Below are 16,821 nucleotides of genomic sequence, written 5' to 3'. Positions count from 1 at the left end.
TATTCCGTATAGAATTTTGAAACTTCCTTGTCTACCAGCTCAGTCATTTTCTTTTAACTTTTGTTACATATTCACAACAAAAGCCTCTTGTGAAAGATGTATATTTTTCTGCTTTTGAAATTAACTTTTTCCATATTCCATTTAATAACTTGCCACATTTTATTCATGCTGAGTTGTGTATGATAAGCTACATGACTGTTTTACTTGTAGGGTTTACTGGGGAATCACAAATTGTTTTGTTTTTCTTCTGAGGGAAGCAGTATAAAGACAGCAGTGAGAGGAATATTAGGTAAATTTCAATTATTGCTAAATGAAGGTCTTTGATTTTTTTTCTAAAATGTGATATCATGAAAATCCAATCCACATGCTTCCTTTTTGAGCTCAGTTTTACTTGAAATGATCCAAACATGGAGACAGTATAAAAGCCAATGTTCTATTTTATGCATATGTAGTGTTATATTTATGAAATTATGTAGTGTAGTAGACAGACTGGGATGAAGAGAGGCTCAGGTTTAAGTCCTTTATCTTGTTAGAAAACTATGACTTATTATGTACCTACTGTGTATCAAGAACTGTCGTAAGCACTAAGGATAGAAAGAATGACCCTAAGGAACTAATTTTCTAATGGGGGAGACATCATGCAAATAACTATCTACAAATAAGATATATCAATTTGGTGATAGTATCAGAGGAAAAGCTCTAAAATTTAGGAGGAATAGGCAAAACTTCCTGCAGAAAATATGAATTTAACTTAGACTTGAGGGAAACCAGGAAGCAAAGTTGAAAAGAGATAGAATTCCATGCATGGGGAACAGCCAAAAAAAAATACTCAGTTAGGAGATGGAATATCATGTTTGAGGAACAGCTAAAAGGCCATTATCACTGTATAACAGATTGTATAGAGGTTAGTAACATTTGAGAAGAGTGAAAAGTTAGGCAGAGACCAGGTTATGAAAAGTCTTAAAATTTAGAGAATTTTATATTTGATCTTGGAGGTAATAAGAAGACACTTAAAGGGGTAATAATGGAAGATAATGCTGAATGGAAGATGGTTTAGAATAGGAAAGATCTGAGGTATGGAGACTAGCCAGCAAACTACAGCAATAATCCATGTATGACTACTTTCACCATGGTGGTGGTATGTCAGAGAAGAAAAGAAGGTATAAGTAAGAGATGCTGTGAGGGTAGAAACAATAGCACTTACCAGTTTATGGGATATAAGGTGTGACAAAGTGAGGGATTAAAGATTGGCTTTAAGCCTTGTATTAGGGATAATGGTTCTCTCCAATGTAATAGGAAATTTAGAAAGAGGAAAGAGTGTGGGGCAAAGATAAGTTCTGTTTTTCATTTACTGACTTAAACATTTCTATAGTTCATCATTTCTAGATGTGTGATAAATATGTGATGATAGAAGATTGGAAGCTGGAGAGAGATTAGGCCTGTATGAGTAGATCTGAGAATCAACTACACAGAGATAGATGATAATCGAAATTATGATTGTTGTTGAAATTACCAAGTGAAATCGTATATAGAGAGAAGAGAGGTAGATGTAGTGGTGGGCCCTTAAGATTACCAGGTTTTCTAGGGATGAAGATAGAGGAAAGAAAGCAGAGAAGTAATAGTTATATTAGTATGGAGAGAACCAAGAGAGAGCACTATAATAAAAACCAAGAAAGAAGACAGTAATAAGGAGAAGTGATTGACTGTCAGTTTCAAAACTGCCCCCAAAGGATGAGGATTGACAAATGACAATTAGATTTGGCAATTAAGAGATCAGTATTAATTTTAGAGGGACTGGTTTCATGTAAATGATGAGATTAGAAAACAAACTGCAAAGAGTTAAGAGAAGAGTGAGAGGAAAGGAAATGATGGTACCTATTGTAGATGGTCTTCTCAAGGATTTTAGCCAAAAATGGGAGGAGATATATGGGAATGAATGAATCAAGAGGATTTGCTGAGAAAGTGACGTTATGTTGGTTGACTGCAGATCAGTAATTAGTAGACAAAGAGATTGAAGATATTGAAGAAATGGGGATGATGAAAAGGGCACCCTGCTGGATAGGACAGGATGAAATGGATCACTTGTGTAGGTAGAAGGGAGTGCAAGGAAGGGAGAAAGCCTACCTTTTCATGTGAAACTAGGGAAGGAGGATTTGTTGGCAGAAGACATTTGACCAATTTGACATGATGGACAGTAGGAGAAGAGAGAACTCAATTAGGGAGGTGTAAAAGTAGTGTTTTGTTTTAATGAGGGCCCAATCAAGATTACACATAATAAAAACTTGTAATTGATCCAGTTATCATGGTTTTGTGATTCTTTTCTCTGGCTTCATTCAGCAGCACATGAATGAAAATGAAATCAGTAAATGGTAGAAGTAATCCAAGACTAGAGTTTGGCAGGGTAATGTCTTTGAGAAGATAAAGAGGCTAGGGACTGGAGAAGGAAGGGTAGAGTTGTACTGGTTCACCAGGTGGTCAAAATGGGGAAGGGAAGAGAGTGTTGAGAGAGCCCGTGTGATGGACTATCAAAAAAAAATGAATGGTTGAGGTGATTGGAGGTCATGGTGAGGATAAAAAACAAAGTATTTTTTATTTTTTGTATTTTGCATTCTACAAAGATAGAGAAGGAGGTGTAATGCTAGCAGATTATAATTAGTTGAAGGAATACTTCATTAAAATGAATGTGAAATACTTGTGATTTATGGCAAGATCAAGGGCATGAATATCTCTGTGTATAACTGTGGTGAGATGGAAGAGCAGGTCATAGAAAGTGAGTAAGTTGAAGAATTTGACGGTTAGGGTATTTGAATGATTATAATTTTATATGTTGAAATCCACTAATATGAGAGCAGGATTTAGGGAAGAGAGAAAGACTGTGAGCCTGGCATTGACTTCATTGAGGAAGGAGGAAAGGACCCTAGAGATCTATAGACAACAGCTACTAGAATCTTGATACTAGAGAAGAGGTTACTGAGTGATGACAGTAGAGTGAGAAACTTGTGGTGACAATGGGAATCTGTAAGTTGGGTGAAAGTTAGTGTAAGTGCAACCAGTACTAGATGGGGTAGCAAGAGAAGTCATATCATCAGGTGGAAGCCAAGTCCTAGAACATAAAGATGAAGGAAATGAGAAAGACAATGGTTTCAAATAAAACCCAGTTTGTTACCAGCAAGCATAGTGTAAGGGTTGGGTAGCTTTAAAGTGAGAGGCTGGGGAGAGAAGGGTTGGGCTAAGAGCTATGGGAATAAGGGAGTAGTCAGTGGGGGATGGGGAATGTGTTAAACAATGGAAACTATGGGTTCAGAATTGTTTAAAATGGAAATATGGTAATTGTTGGGGAATGAGTTTAAGTAGATTATCATTTTCCACCAGGGTTCATCCTCAAGTAGAGTTGTACCAGGGTGTCAGGTGGTTGTGAGTGCTTAGAAAGTGCACAGGGTTTGGTGGAGTTTTGCATGGGGATTGCTACACAAGGAAAAGCAAGTCCATTGCAGTTATAGGTAGTCAGAGGACTATAAAAAGGTACAGGCAAGTTAGATTCTGGGAAACTATAGGGGGCAGTAATGGGTTGCATTAACTATACGTGTGATCCTGTAAGGGTTATGGGATTTAAAGATCTTCCATGCCCCGTTGGACTTGCTGATGTAGCAGGAAGGGGCGGAGCAAGAGGAAGCGGAAGCCAAGCTAGCGTTCCTGCGTTGGCTGGCGGTGGTGGTGACGGCGGCAGCAGCAGAGGCAGTGGCAGCGCGAAGCCCTTTTTGAGTTAGGACTGCTAAGGACTTTCTGCTAAGGACTCCTGCTGAGGACTGCCAGGGGCCGGAGCTGCTGGGAGCGCGCTTCCAGGACGCTGGGTGGTTGCTGTGAGTGGGGAGAGGAGGACCTTTGCCTGAGGTAGCCTGTTCTGTTTTAAAGGCTTGAGAATGTGGGTGCTTTCTACTTTATCTACCTGTGCCAATATCATAACTACTCTGATGGCTTTCACTTTCTGGTTTTGGGACTCAGTCTTTTGGTATCTTAATAAATTTTCTAGTTTATTTCCTCATATGGCAAACATGACGTATTTTGTAATGGATAATTATATCAGCATATTTGTAATCTCTATAGGCATTGTGAATATGGCATTGCTGATACAGATCCTTGGTTTGTAATTTATTTGATTCTCAGTTTTTTCATCAATAAAACTGAAATAATACATTTAGTGTTCCCCCTTCTCCACCATAGGATTATTCTGAATATCAAATGAGATAAGGTGGGTAAAGGATTTTGCCTACCTTAAAGTACTATATAAATAGCTGTTTGGTGTTGTTTGTAATAAGTATGTCCCTCAATCAACAAGCCTTTATTAAACACTGTGTTAGGGATACAAAAAACAACAAAAAAAAAGAAGTTCTAATTACTAATGTAATACAGACTACCCTGGTCATCCACTGCCTGATGCACAGTATATCATATTTCAACCCATCAACAGATTTTTCTGTCCTTAGAGGGCATGGGATATCTAGATCTCTGCAAATGATTCCAGTTCCTACTGATGTGTTCTACCATTTGTAGGGGGTTCCAATGCACCTCATTTCCATTTAGACACTAACAGTAGGATGAGCTTTTACTAAGTAATATTTATTTGAAAAGAAATAGTCACAAATATACAAACTTACTCCCCCATTATGTGGAAAATATAATTCCTTTCCCCCTTGTACCACTTGACTCTCTGGGAAAGGAAAGGGTCATAGCTTAGATCAGTTCCTATAGAGCCCAGTTCCATTTCTATGTCCAGAACCTCTATATAGCTCCAGTACCAGTCATCTTGGCTTTGCTGGTATTCCCTGCTGGGTTGACTGACTGCAGTATTTCTTCAAGGTCACTATAGCTTGAGCTCTCAGGTCTAAAGGGTATGCCTGCTGGCACCTGGAGCTGAGAAAGAACCAATACAGTACAGAAACAAACACCCTCTGGCCAATTTCTCAGAACTGGGGTAAAAGAGAAGGGGGAGGACTTTCCCTTCTTGCTATTCATTTAATGGCACGCTGAAGTGTGATCTTCATCCTCTGGGCACACCAGGAAAGCACACAGGAAAGAATCAGTAAGCTCAGTAGAAAGAGAAATGGAAGGAAGCACTTAAATTGGGCTTTGAAGAGAATCAGGAACTTAAAGAATAGAAAATGGAGGGGGGGGGGCATCCAAGTCGTGGGATGAAAGCCTATGCAAGGGAATGAAGGGAGGAGAATCAATTCTACATACAATTAAAATCAAGTAGCCAGTTTAGCTTGAAAGTAGAGCATGTAAAATAATATTCACTGAAACTAGAAAGGTAGGTAGACATTGCTGGATTATGCTTAAGTTTCAAGCAGAGAAGTTAAGTTGTATATCTGAATATCCCTCAACATATTTTGTATTGATGTATTAATACTAATTAGCTTTGAATCAATTCCTTTTCTGTTGTTTGACTTTACTTTTTTGGCTCATCCTAAAACATTTTCATTTCTAAAACCCATCAGCATACCCAAAATACTACTCAGATCCCAAGAATCAGAGTTATTCTGGCCCTGATATTAAACATCTGGTAAAAGGGAAAGACTGGTAGTCAGTCAATCAATAATCCTTTATTAAATGTCAACTATAGGCCCTGTACTGTGCAGATTTTTATTTTGTTGTTTTTCCTTTTTAATTTGTGAAAGAGGAACTAAGTTAGGATAGAGAAAGCTGGGTTGCAGTTCTGTCTCTTTATTGATGAAAATTTCCTAAGGCAATCAATTCTACCTTGGATAACTGAAATTTTGGGGAAGATTTTCCCTAACATCAAGCCTAATTTAACTACTTTGAAACTTCACCTATTACTCCTACTTCTGCCAGCTGGTGCCAAACAGAACAGGTCTAGTCCCTTTTCTGGTTGTGCATATGATTTGCCATAGCTGTTTGATCACAGCTTGTGTTAGTCACCTTATTAAATTCTTCCCTGTGTTTCTTATAAAGAAAACAAGTCAAATATCCAGGAGACCGTTAGCTTCACCGATTTGTCTCTCTTCTCCAAATTGCTCATATTAATTCCACTGGTGGAAATTTTATAATTTTCAGAAAGCTTTCTAAATGAATACAAGGATTTTCCTAGGCAGACAACTGTAGACTTTGAAGAGGAAACTATCAGGAAAGAAAATAGTTGTAGAAGGTCACCTCATTCATCACAGAATCAAAATGTGAAACATGTTGCTTATCCCCATATCAAGTCACAACAAATCAACAAGCGTTTATTAAGCTCCTGCTAAGTACCAGTCACTGTGCTAAGTGCTGGGAACAAAAAGAAAGTAAAAAATAGTCCCCACTCTCAAAAAACTCACAGGGTAATGGGGGAGACAACATGAAAACACATATCTATGTATCTATATATATACATCCATGTATACCCATATATATAATACACACATGTGTAATATTTAGGTGTACTGTGTGCATATATGGATATGTGTACACACACTGTGTAGGTGTATGTGTGTGTGTTCAGTGGGCCAAGAGACCGAGGGAAGTAAATAAGCATTTATTTAGAGTCCACTATGTGCATGTACCATGCTGTTTTTAGTTTTTACAAATATTATCTCATCTGATCCTCCTACAAATCATAAGTAAAACATATAAATTATAATGTCAGGCATAACACCAGGTAGAAATGATTACTTGATTTTAGAATTGTCAGAGTATACCATAATATTTTAAAATCATATCTTTTACTTATCAGTTTTAATATGTGTAGAGGCAATGTTTGGTGCTCTGAATGCATCTGGAAGTAAAACATGGGTATATATCGAAGTTTTCTTTGCTGATGAGAAAAAATAATGCTATCATATTAACATGAGAGTATAATTCTACTTTTCAGAATTATTTAAAAAGGCTTTATAGATTTGTATGAGTTAAAGGCTTTCCCAATTTACTTTAATTGTTGCATAAAATGAGGTGATCCAGAATAATGACTAATCATGATTAACTAGGCAAGGAACATGCTTCACTTCGCTTTCCTCCAACTGTTATCAATGTCACTATCAGCTCTCTGCACATGGAAACTATTATTGCAGCTGTCACTGAATTAAATGAAATCTATCTGACAACATCTGGCTCTGAGGAAGAAAATATGAATAATTCCATCAGCTTTCCCTAGCTCTGCCTGCCTCAATCTAATTATGATGTAATGGAGAACATCAGCATGAGGTAGACTTGGTGATTAACCCAGGGCAGCTGAAAAATAGGTCTAGTGAGATGAGCAAAGGCACTTGGATCAGCTCAATCAATTATCTTTTTTTTTTTTTTTGCAAGGCTCTTAAATACCACAACGACCTTGTGATGGGTAAGGCTAAGTTACATGTGAACCCATTTAGAAGGTCAGACCTTTCATAGTGTACTACAAGTAATAAATGCTTATTGTTAATTCATTTTTTATGAAAATGGCACATTAGGTATCCGATTGCAAGTCCCTGTTTTATTCATGACTAAGAGGACCGTCTCTCCATTTTTCTGATGCAATGGAAAGTTCTTGATTTGGAATCAGACGACTTGGCTTTAAAATCATAGCTCTGGCATTTACTACATGCATGGTATTTACTACTGAAAAGAGTACTGGATTTAAAGACAGAAGATTTGGGTTTGAACTCTGCCTCTGCCACTTAGTTCTCATGCAACCTTTGGAAAGTCACTTAATGACATCAAGCCTCAGTTTCATTGTCCAAATAATGAAGGAGTTGTTCACAATGATCTCTAAGGTTCGTTCCAGCTTTGAATATACCATTCTGTTTGTGAAACATTAGAAAAATTGCCTGACCCCTCTGTGCTTCTGCTTCCTTGTATAAGTATCAGTGATCCTATGTCAATAGACGTGTTCATATATCTTTAAAATATACACATAAATATGCATGTATATACACGCATTTATATATACATACAGGTGTGCACATATAGATGACATATGCACACATGATTTCACTGTATTCCCAATTAGTCATTATCTTGGTGTAATGTTAATGGATGTTGAAGATCTTCTCTGCCCATTAATAAGCCTCATGTGGAGCCCAACAAGAGAAGCTTGAATAGGGGAGGCTTGTTTTTCAGTATGGCCCACACCTTTTGTTACTTTGTTGGTGGGTCACAAGGGCTATGATGCCTATACACACACACACATGCATGTGCACATGTGTGCGTGTGTGTGTGTGTGTGTGTGTGTAATCTCTAGGGTTAGCATTTTGTTTTGGGACTAACTTATGGGAAGAGTTGTATGAGTTGACCAGTAGAGACTCTTGATAGCCTTCAAATAACTGTGCTAGCATCCATCTGGGGTATGCTAGGGTGCTTGCTGTTACACTTAGTGATCCATGCAAATTGGAATGATCACTCTTCTTTGATAATATCCTGCCTTTGCCCTTTTCTATGTCTTTGTGAACACTGCATCCATCCCCATCCCACTATACCTAGAACATATTTGACTGCCTCTTCCTATTCACAGGCTTCTCCTCTTTTTGTTTCCCTACTAGGAAAATTATTTAACTAACAACCTATTTCTTTAAAAGAAGGTTTAAATCATATTTTAATTTTAGAACAGCATTATGTATCATATCATGTTTTAATTTCCATCCAGAGAGCCCCAGTCTACCTATCCTGATATACAGACTGTCTTACTTACTTATTCCATTTCTCAAAACACTGAAACTTCATATGCTTGTATAAGGTCTGAACAAATAAAATGAAGCAATTTAGCATAGTCTAAATGATAAATCTTTCTTTAGCTTAGCTGCTTTTTCACTAATTCTAGCTTTGACCTCCTCTGCTGTCTTTACTATGGCTTCATGGTATTTCGCCCCCCACTTTTCAAGGTGAGAAAGATTTCCTGGAATTTTAGTTTCTCACTTTCAGTGACATCTCTGAGCTGTTGTATTTCAGGTCTGATTTTTTGTACATCATAATTAATTGCTGTCACCTGTTCACATACAGCTCCTCTCTTCTCTTGAATTTTATTACATTCCTCAAGTACTAAGCGTTTATATTGCTTGACAGCTTGATGCTTTTTCTTTATCTTCAGTTGGGTTGTGGCAAGCTTCTGTTTCTCCGCAATGACTAGTCTTTTAAATGAGGTTCCTTGGTCTTCAGTTTCTTCAATTCTCTCTGAGCACTTTCAACCTAGTCCTCCAGAGATTAGCTCTCTTCCAAACTCCTCATTACTTTATCCATGCTCTTTTGAGATAATTGTGGCTCCATTTGGAAGGAAGGCATTGATTTGCCTTATTTTTTTTTTGGCAAGGCTCTTGAATACTACAGCACCCTTGTGATAACAGAAAGTTACATGTGAATTATATTCAATTTCCTCTCCATAGGCTTCATATTTCTCAGTCATTTCAAGCTTTGAAGTTTTGAGTTTTTTCACTCTTTTATTTTCTCTTCATAATTCTTTAACTTCTCTGGAGAGTCTATGATTTTTGTTTTCAAACTTTACTGTTCTTCTTTCATAATAAATAACCAGTGACAACTTTTAATTCATTCAGACATTTTGTGGTCTGAGCAAGATCCAACTTCTGGGAAAGTTCTTGTAATGTGGCTGTTTTTTTTTTGACAAAACCCATTCAGTGTTTGCTGCAGCTCCTGAATGTCATCTAAGAGTTGCCTGAACTCAACTTGTTCTTTATTTGGGACAAAGTCAAGTTTCTCCAAGTTCATCAGTGCTTCCTGCTCTCATGTTGTAGCTGCTGTATCTTGTCCATAGAGGATTTATATTCCCATAAATGTTTCATATATATTCTTCAACGTGATTCTCTGAAGTGAATGAAATTAATGGCACTTAAAATTCTACATGTAAGCATTCCTTTTGGATACGGAATATCATCAAAGTCAAAATTATTCACCAAGCAGAAAAAGACTGCATATAAATAAACAAGTTACATAATGGTAAAAAAAAAAATCTTCCTTTATCTGTGGATACGTGACTTCAGCGTTCACTGGCATCATGTTAAAAAGGTCAAGCAGAATCTTGTATACTATTTGTAGGGTTCACAAAAAAAAACAACAACAACAACAACAAAACGGGGCGGCCAGGTAGCACAGTGAGTAAGAGCACCGGCTCCAGTGTCAGGATGACCTGGGGATTGAATCAGGGCTTAGACGCTTAGCTTCCACCCAGAAACACCTGGCCCTGTAACCGTGAGCAAGTTACTTAACCCCAGTTGCTTAGGGGCAGCCAGGTGGCTCAGCAAGTAAGAGCACTAGCTCCAGTGTCGGGATGACCTGGGGATCAAATCCGGGCTCAGATACTTAGCACCACACCCAGAAATAACTGGCCATGTAACCTTGAGCAAGTTACTTAACCCTGATTGCTTAAAAAAAAAAAATCTTTCACAAGAACTCAGACTGGATTTGGAAAAAAAAAATCATTGTTGGAAAGAGTTTTGCCATTAGCTTCTGTCAGGATCAAATATTGGACACGAGTGACAATCTCTACTGGATTTAGTCTGAGAAAACACAGGGTTTCCATGTTGGGGCCCTCTTCCTAAATCCTCCAGCCTCTGACCACGACCACGTGCAGGATGGGGCTGCAATTCTAGTACCCCTTCCTCACCGCCTTCTGAGACTGAGCACTCAGCTTTCTACACTGGAGAGAAAATTCAGGTATGCATCTGTTTTTGCTCCCTGCTCTTTGAATCATTCCATTTATTTCTTATATTTCTTCACATTAAAACCTGTTTTACTCTTTATTTACATTATAAAAATTAGAAATGTAATCTCAAAAAATAATTAGGAATAAGTTTTTAAAATATACTTAATATATTTAACTTTTGCAATCACGTTTTATTTTTTTCCTTAAAAAGGAAAAAAAAAATATTTAGAAGGACCAGGCATGTCAATTACTACAGTAGATTTTTTAAAAATAATTTTAAAATATTCATTGTAATTTTCTTTAGTTTCTCTTATCTTTGCAGATACACTGTGAATACAAATAATTTCCAGCCCATATTATCATTATAGTCTGAAATGAAAATTTTCATCCTACTATCTCTAGTATGTGCAAATACACCGAGTCAGTTGCCAAAATTGGTCTTTCTTTGTGTTCTTTCATTCCTGTTCTTCTAGTTTTGCAATGTGAATGTTCATACTTAATTAATAAGTGCTTGATAAGTATTAACCATGTGCCGCAAATTACATTAGTGAATATGGAAGCATAAAAGATGTGACTTTTACCCTCCTGAAGTGTTCAAGATGGTTGAGTGGTAAAAAAAACAAAAACCTTTGAAAACAATTAAATGTCATATTGTACTGACTACAATAGATGTACAGAGAAAACATATAAATGTAGACTGCAATACATAATAATAGGTTCATGAATAAGTTGTGTAAAGATGTGCATAGTTAGATGGGAAGAATACTTTTTATATAGATGGAGGGGAGATAGGATTAGCATAAGAAAAATCATAGAATTAGGAAAAGGTAAAAATTTTATAAGTAAATATTGCATTGATGTATGACTGTAAATCATAGAATTTTGAAATCTCTAAAATCAATTGTTAAGGCATAATGAAAGGCCAATTTGAAGAGAGCAGTGGTTGAATGACTGACTGGTATCCCTACAATTTGTGAAAATTGTGAAGAAAGACCCCATCCCAATTGGTAAACTTATTTTTTATAATTTAAGAATGAATGTGGATGAATGTTAGAAAAGTTGGTCAAATACAGATGTGTATGAAAATGTATACTGATGGAGAGGATAGCCACATAAGTGAAATTACATACTTATTGGAGAGTGAGAAGTAAAAGCAAGCTGCTTTGGGCTGTTTGTGAGTGGAGAGGCAAGACAGAATAGATGTTTTACAAAATTATTTTGACATGAGCTTGTCGTAAAGACTAGAGAGAAAAGAGATTGGTGACAAGACTGCCACTTAGGAATTTCTGTTATCTAGGCATAAAGTGATAAGTGCTTGGCCTATGGTGGTTGGTGGCTTTTGTAATAATGAAAGCAGAGAACTCATAAAACCTAAGTCAAGACATAAAACCACCCAAATACATAATAAATTGGAAAAAAAAAAGAACCATCTGTCTTTTAAATCAAGAAAGCATTTATATAATCAACCAATATTCATTTAAGCATCTATTACATGAAAGGCATTGAGTTACAAAGGGGAAAAAGTCCCTAGCATTGGGAGAAATACATATAAGTACATTAAAAAGTACACACGTACACACACACACACACACACACATACAAACATGCAGCTACAATTCTGGGGAAAGGGTAAGAGAAATAACAACTGGTAGTGGGAATGGGGAAGGAAAGACTGCCAGTTGGATTCAGCATTATAGTAGAGCCTTTCTAAAATTTGTAATTAGGGAAATAAGCATGATGATGGTTCCACAGAAAGAAATAGTATAGTTGGGGCAGCTAGGTGGTACAGTGAATAGGGCACCAGCCCTGGAGTCAGGGGGACCTGAGTTCAAATCCGGCCTCAGACACTTAACACTTACTAGCTGTGCGACCTTGGGCAAGTTACTTAACCCCAGTTGCCCTCCAAAAAGAAATGGTATAGTTGATAAAGTACCAAGCTGAAATTTCTTTTTAATGGGAATGGATCACATTTGAGAGGTCAGTTTTCAATATATAGATTTAGAATTCAACATGAGAGGTAAGAATGGTAATAATAACAATAATAATGAATAGCATTAATATAGCTTATTTAAATTTACAAAGCACTATATAAGTATTAATACATTTTATCCCCACAATAACCCTGTGAGGTAGGTGTTATTACTATCCTGTTTTTATGAGGATGTGAGGAAATCAAGGCAAAGAGATATTCAAGGACTTGCCCAGGGTCATATAGCCAGGAATTGTCTGAGGCAGGAATCATAATGTTTTCAAATTCAATACTCCATCCACTGTTACACCTAGCTCCTTTTATATATAAAAGAAAAGCCTGTCCATTTATAGAATTTTGTTCTAGCTAGAGTAGCCTTTCCACTGGCTAAACTCATTAGGAACTGGGGATGTTTGACTTTATGAACTCTTTTAATTCCTCATCTTTACCCACAGCTGAGCTCCTAATTTATCAACTGCCCACTAGGCACTGTCTTAATGTGAAGGCTATTGTGTGATTTTTAGCTCTAGCACTATCATAATAAGCTTTTGTGAATAGGTCCAATTTAAATTCTAATACTGTTTAGTATCAATAATTAAGAAATACTTCCATTGTTACATTCATAGCAACTTGAATTTACAATACATTATGTACTGAAATACAGGTTATCAAGAGTATCGTGATACATTTTGCAATTGTCCATGACAGGGCAAAACAATATCTGACTCACTATTTCGTAATTCTGCCTCTGTTTTCTGGTATCCTAAAAATTTGCTTGACCTGATTTATTAAGATCATCGAAGCTTTGACCTGCTTTTTATGGTTGTCCAATTGGGACCTGCAAGACACTATACTCATTAAAAGAAACCCGCTTCATGTTTACACCACTATAAAAGGTAAAAAATAAAAATGTCTCCTAATAAATTTCCCAGCATTTTAGGGTGTTGGAGGAAGATTGTGAGAAAGGAAAGAAAGGACAAAAGAGAAACAGAAACAGACAGAGAGACAGAGATGGAGTTTAATTGACTTCTTGGTAAGTTTTCTGGCATTAGCCAAACACATTTTCTGAAAACTGAGGGGGTAAAAACACCTCACACATTTTATAAGTGAAACTATTCTCTTTTTATAGTCTCAATCCCTCATATTCAAGTTAAAATTTCATGTATTCTTGGAACATTCCAGGTTTTTATTGCCCAAAGTGAGCTGCCGAATCAGAATTATCCTGAAATAAGGATAAAAGGTCACATCCCCTATCTCAAACTATAGTCGTAACCATGCAGCTAACAAATCTTCTCATCCTCTAGGAGTGCAAGCAAACAGAGCGCTGGTGGTTTTCCTCTCAAAACTTAGCAGAAAGTGGATCAACCACCTGAAGCTCATTCGCACAGTCAGCTGAAGTTATTGCCACCGGGAATCATAGCTGGAACCGATCCGGAGTTCAGAAATAGCTAGTTCTGAAGGAATTTTTCAGCAGTGAAACTTATTAATAAAGCATAACACTGGAGATTTGTTAATAAAAATTTCAAATGCACAAACTTTCTCTATTAAAACTATGGGTTGAAGAGAAAATGGGCAACTTTCAGGATTAAAAAAATTAATGAACTCTATTAGACAGAAGATTAATAACAATATTCTATACCATTAGAAGCTGGGGAAGAAGTAGTAGGTGCCTTTCTGTTCCCAGTTAAGATATTACCTCTTTTTCCAATTCAGGATTATTCTTTGCTAATGGTGGTTGTTTTTTGTTTTGTTTTTTTTTCCGCAACATCTCACATTTTCCAAGAGACCTATAGATATTTTTTGTTTTCTAACTTTCAGAAGAAATGTTCTTAGTATGCAGAATTCCTGTCTAACATAAAACAGTACCCTAGTTCTGGGAAAGTGATTTGGTCAAAAAGTAGTCACATGAAATAGATCTCTCTTATAAATAGAGCAAAGACAGTACTTGACAATGAAAATGGGAAAGCAAAGTCACAGAATTTCCAAGTCAGAAGACAGTCATCAGCTAATACAACTTACTGCAAAAATACTCCCCCACTACACATTACCCAAATGATGGTTCAGCCTTTGCCTAAACAGTTCCATTTAGGGGGAATCTGCCATGTCCCAAGGCAACCCATTACACTTTCATATAACTCTAATTGTTAGGAAGTGTTTTGTTCATTTGTGTGTGTGTGTTTATTTGTTTTCTTTGGCATATGACCTAAATTTGCCTTCTTGTCACTTCCACCTGTTGCTTCTGGGTCTGCCTTCCGGGACCAGTCATAACAAGTTGAATCTTTTTTTTCCACATGACAGCTTTTCAAGTACTTGATGACAGCTATCATGTCACTGAAGGGTTTTTTTCTACTCCAGGCCAATCATTTCTAGTTCTTTTTACTGATCCTCATGTGGAAGAGACATGAGGCTTTTTAGCATTTTGGTGCCCCCCCCTCAGAAATGTTTTCTAGTTTATCAATTTGCTTCCTGAAGTGTGGTACCCAGATTTGAATACAATATTCTACATGTATTCCAATCAGCATTGAATAGAGAAAGTCTATGACCCCCTTTTTCATGCAATCTCTTTTCTCTTGATGCAGTCCAAGAAAAAAGTTAGATTTTTTTGTGCCATATCATACATTAACTCATACTGAACATACAGTCATATAAAACACACTTTTTCCCAAGGAAACTGCTATCCAAGTATGCCATTCTGAATGTGAATTTGTAGAGCTGAAATCTATTATAGTAGATTGTATGAAATGGAATAATATTAAACAAGGCTGTAAAATGGTTTAGTTTGGCCCCCAATTGTGGAGGGTTTTAAGTACCAGGGTAAAGAGTTTGTATTTCATTCTAGAGCCATTAAGGAACCACCGAACATTTGGGGGTAAGAGAAAAAGATGTTTACACCTGTGTCCACCCAATAATTTCACAACAAAGTTCCAAGGTAGAATGTTTGAATTTCCATGGATTACAGTTTGAGAAACCCTGCAGTATGAGAGAGAATTCATTTGTAGTGCCATAAGTACATGACAAAGTTTCAGTCTCAGAGCTGAGTTTCTTTATTTGTGGTCCCAGGACAGAAAAAATGAAAAGGAATCAAAGCGAGGTTCTAGCCCCAACTGTACTTGGTAAAACCACATACTTCATGATGTACAATAGAGAATAGGTCTCATGTGGAATGGTAGCCAGTATATCTAACTGTTGTGCATTATTTAGTTTTACCAAGAGGAAATATTTAGTAGAGCAAACAAACATAATTATTCTGTTCCACTTGATAGAGTCAATTCTCAGAGCACAGCAGCCACTTAAGGGCACATTCAATAAAAAAAAATGTGAACACATTTTTATGTGATTTCAAGAAAAACAGATGAGTGACTAAAAGTTTGTAAAATACATGTCAAGTTTGAAAAAATTAGTGTAGCTTAATAAATACTAAGAGAAAATAAGGAGAAATACTATAAGGACTCAGGTAAATACATGAAATATACAAAAGGATACTTTAAGAGGAGTAAGAAAGACAGTTATGCTTACAAAGAGTAAGGGGTAATAGGCTAAAGGAACTTTTAGCCTAAGAAAGAATAGTCTTTATAATTCATATTTATATTAAAATATCATTAACACATGCATTTCTTTTCATAGGATAAAAGGGGAAAACTAGGAAATAAAAATCCATTCTTCAGCCTCACCCTTTGGCCAGTGGAAGTGAGGGTCAGTATAACATAGAGTACTGACCTTGGAGCCCTTCAGGCAAGAAAATCCGGGTTAAATACCTATTTCTCAAAGAAAATAGCCAGGTGACCATGGGCCAAGCACTTAATCTTTCACTGTCACAGACGACCATCTAAATTATAGATTAGGAATTATTTATTTGAAATAATTGAGAGTATTTCTGTATAGATAAAATCACAGATATAAACTCCTTAATTCCCCTCCCCCCCCAATAGTTGGAATAACAAAATTTGAGCTAGTCAACATAACCATAAACAACACTTTTGGTTATCCAAGTGACAATTCTGACTTTCTGAGGGGATTTAGTCAAGTTTATTGAGGAACAATGCTGCTCTATGAAGAGCACTGAAATCCACGTTACAGAATAAACTTCTACTGCACTACCCCTTGAAGAAATAAAGTATTTCAGAGAGCTTCCTCTGGCAGTACAAAATATCATTCCACCTCCATGGGAGAAGGAACTGGTTCTCTCAAGCACCATAATATTTTTTTTCTAGTGCAGTTGCATGACTAATGTCAC

The 16,821-nt window shown here is 36.6% G+C and overlaps 1 pseudogene; it reads right to left on the bottom strand.

Moving 5' to 3' along the window:
- Window positions 1-8,726: 8,726 nt before the first annotated feature.
- Window positions 8,727-10,495, bottom strand: LOC138142456 (kinetochore protein Nuf2 pseudogene; annotated as a pseudogene).
- Between the last annotated feature and the right edge of the window lie 6,326 nt (window positions 10,496-16,821).

Source organism: Petaurus breviceps, unplaced genomic scaffold, assembly GCF_028583685.1.
Source record: "Petaurus breviceps papuanus isolate PSGF00001 unplaced genomic scaffold, PetGlider_PUasm1.0 90579, whole genome shotgun sequence".
In the NCBI taxonomy this organism is placed as follows: domain Eukaryota; kingdom Metazoa; phylum Chordata; class Mammalia; order Diprotodontia; family Petauridae; genus Petaurus; species Petaurus breviceps.
The sequence above is the reverse complement of the archived record's forward strand: the minus strand, read 5'-3'. Positions and strand labels throughout refer to the sequence as shown.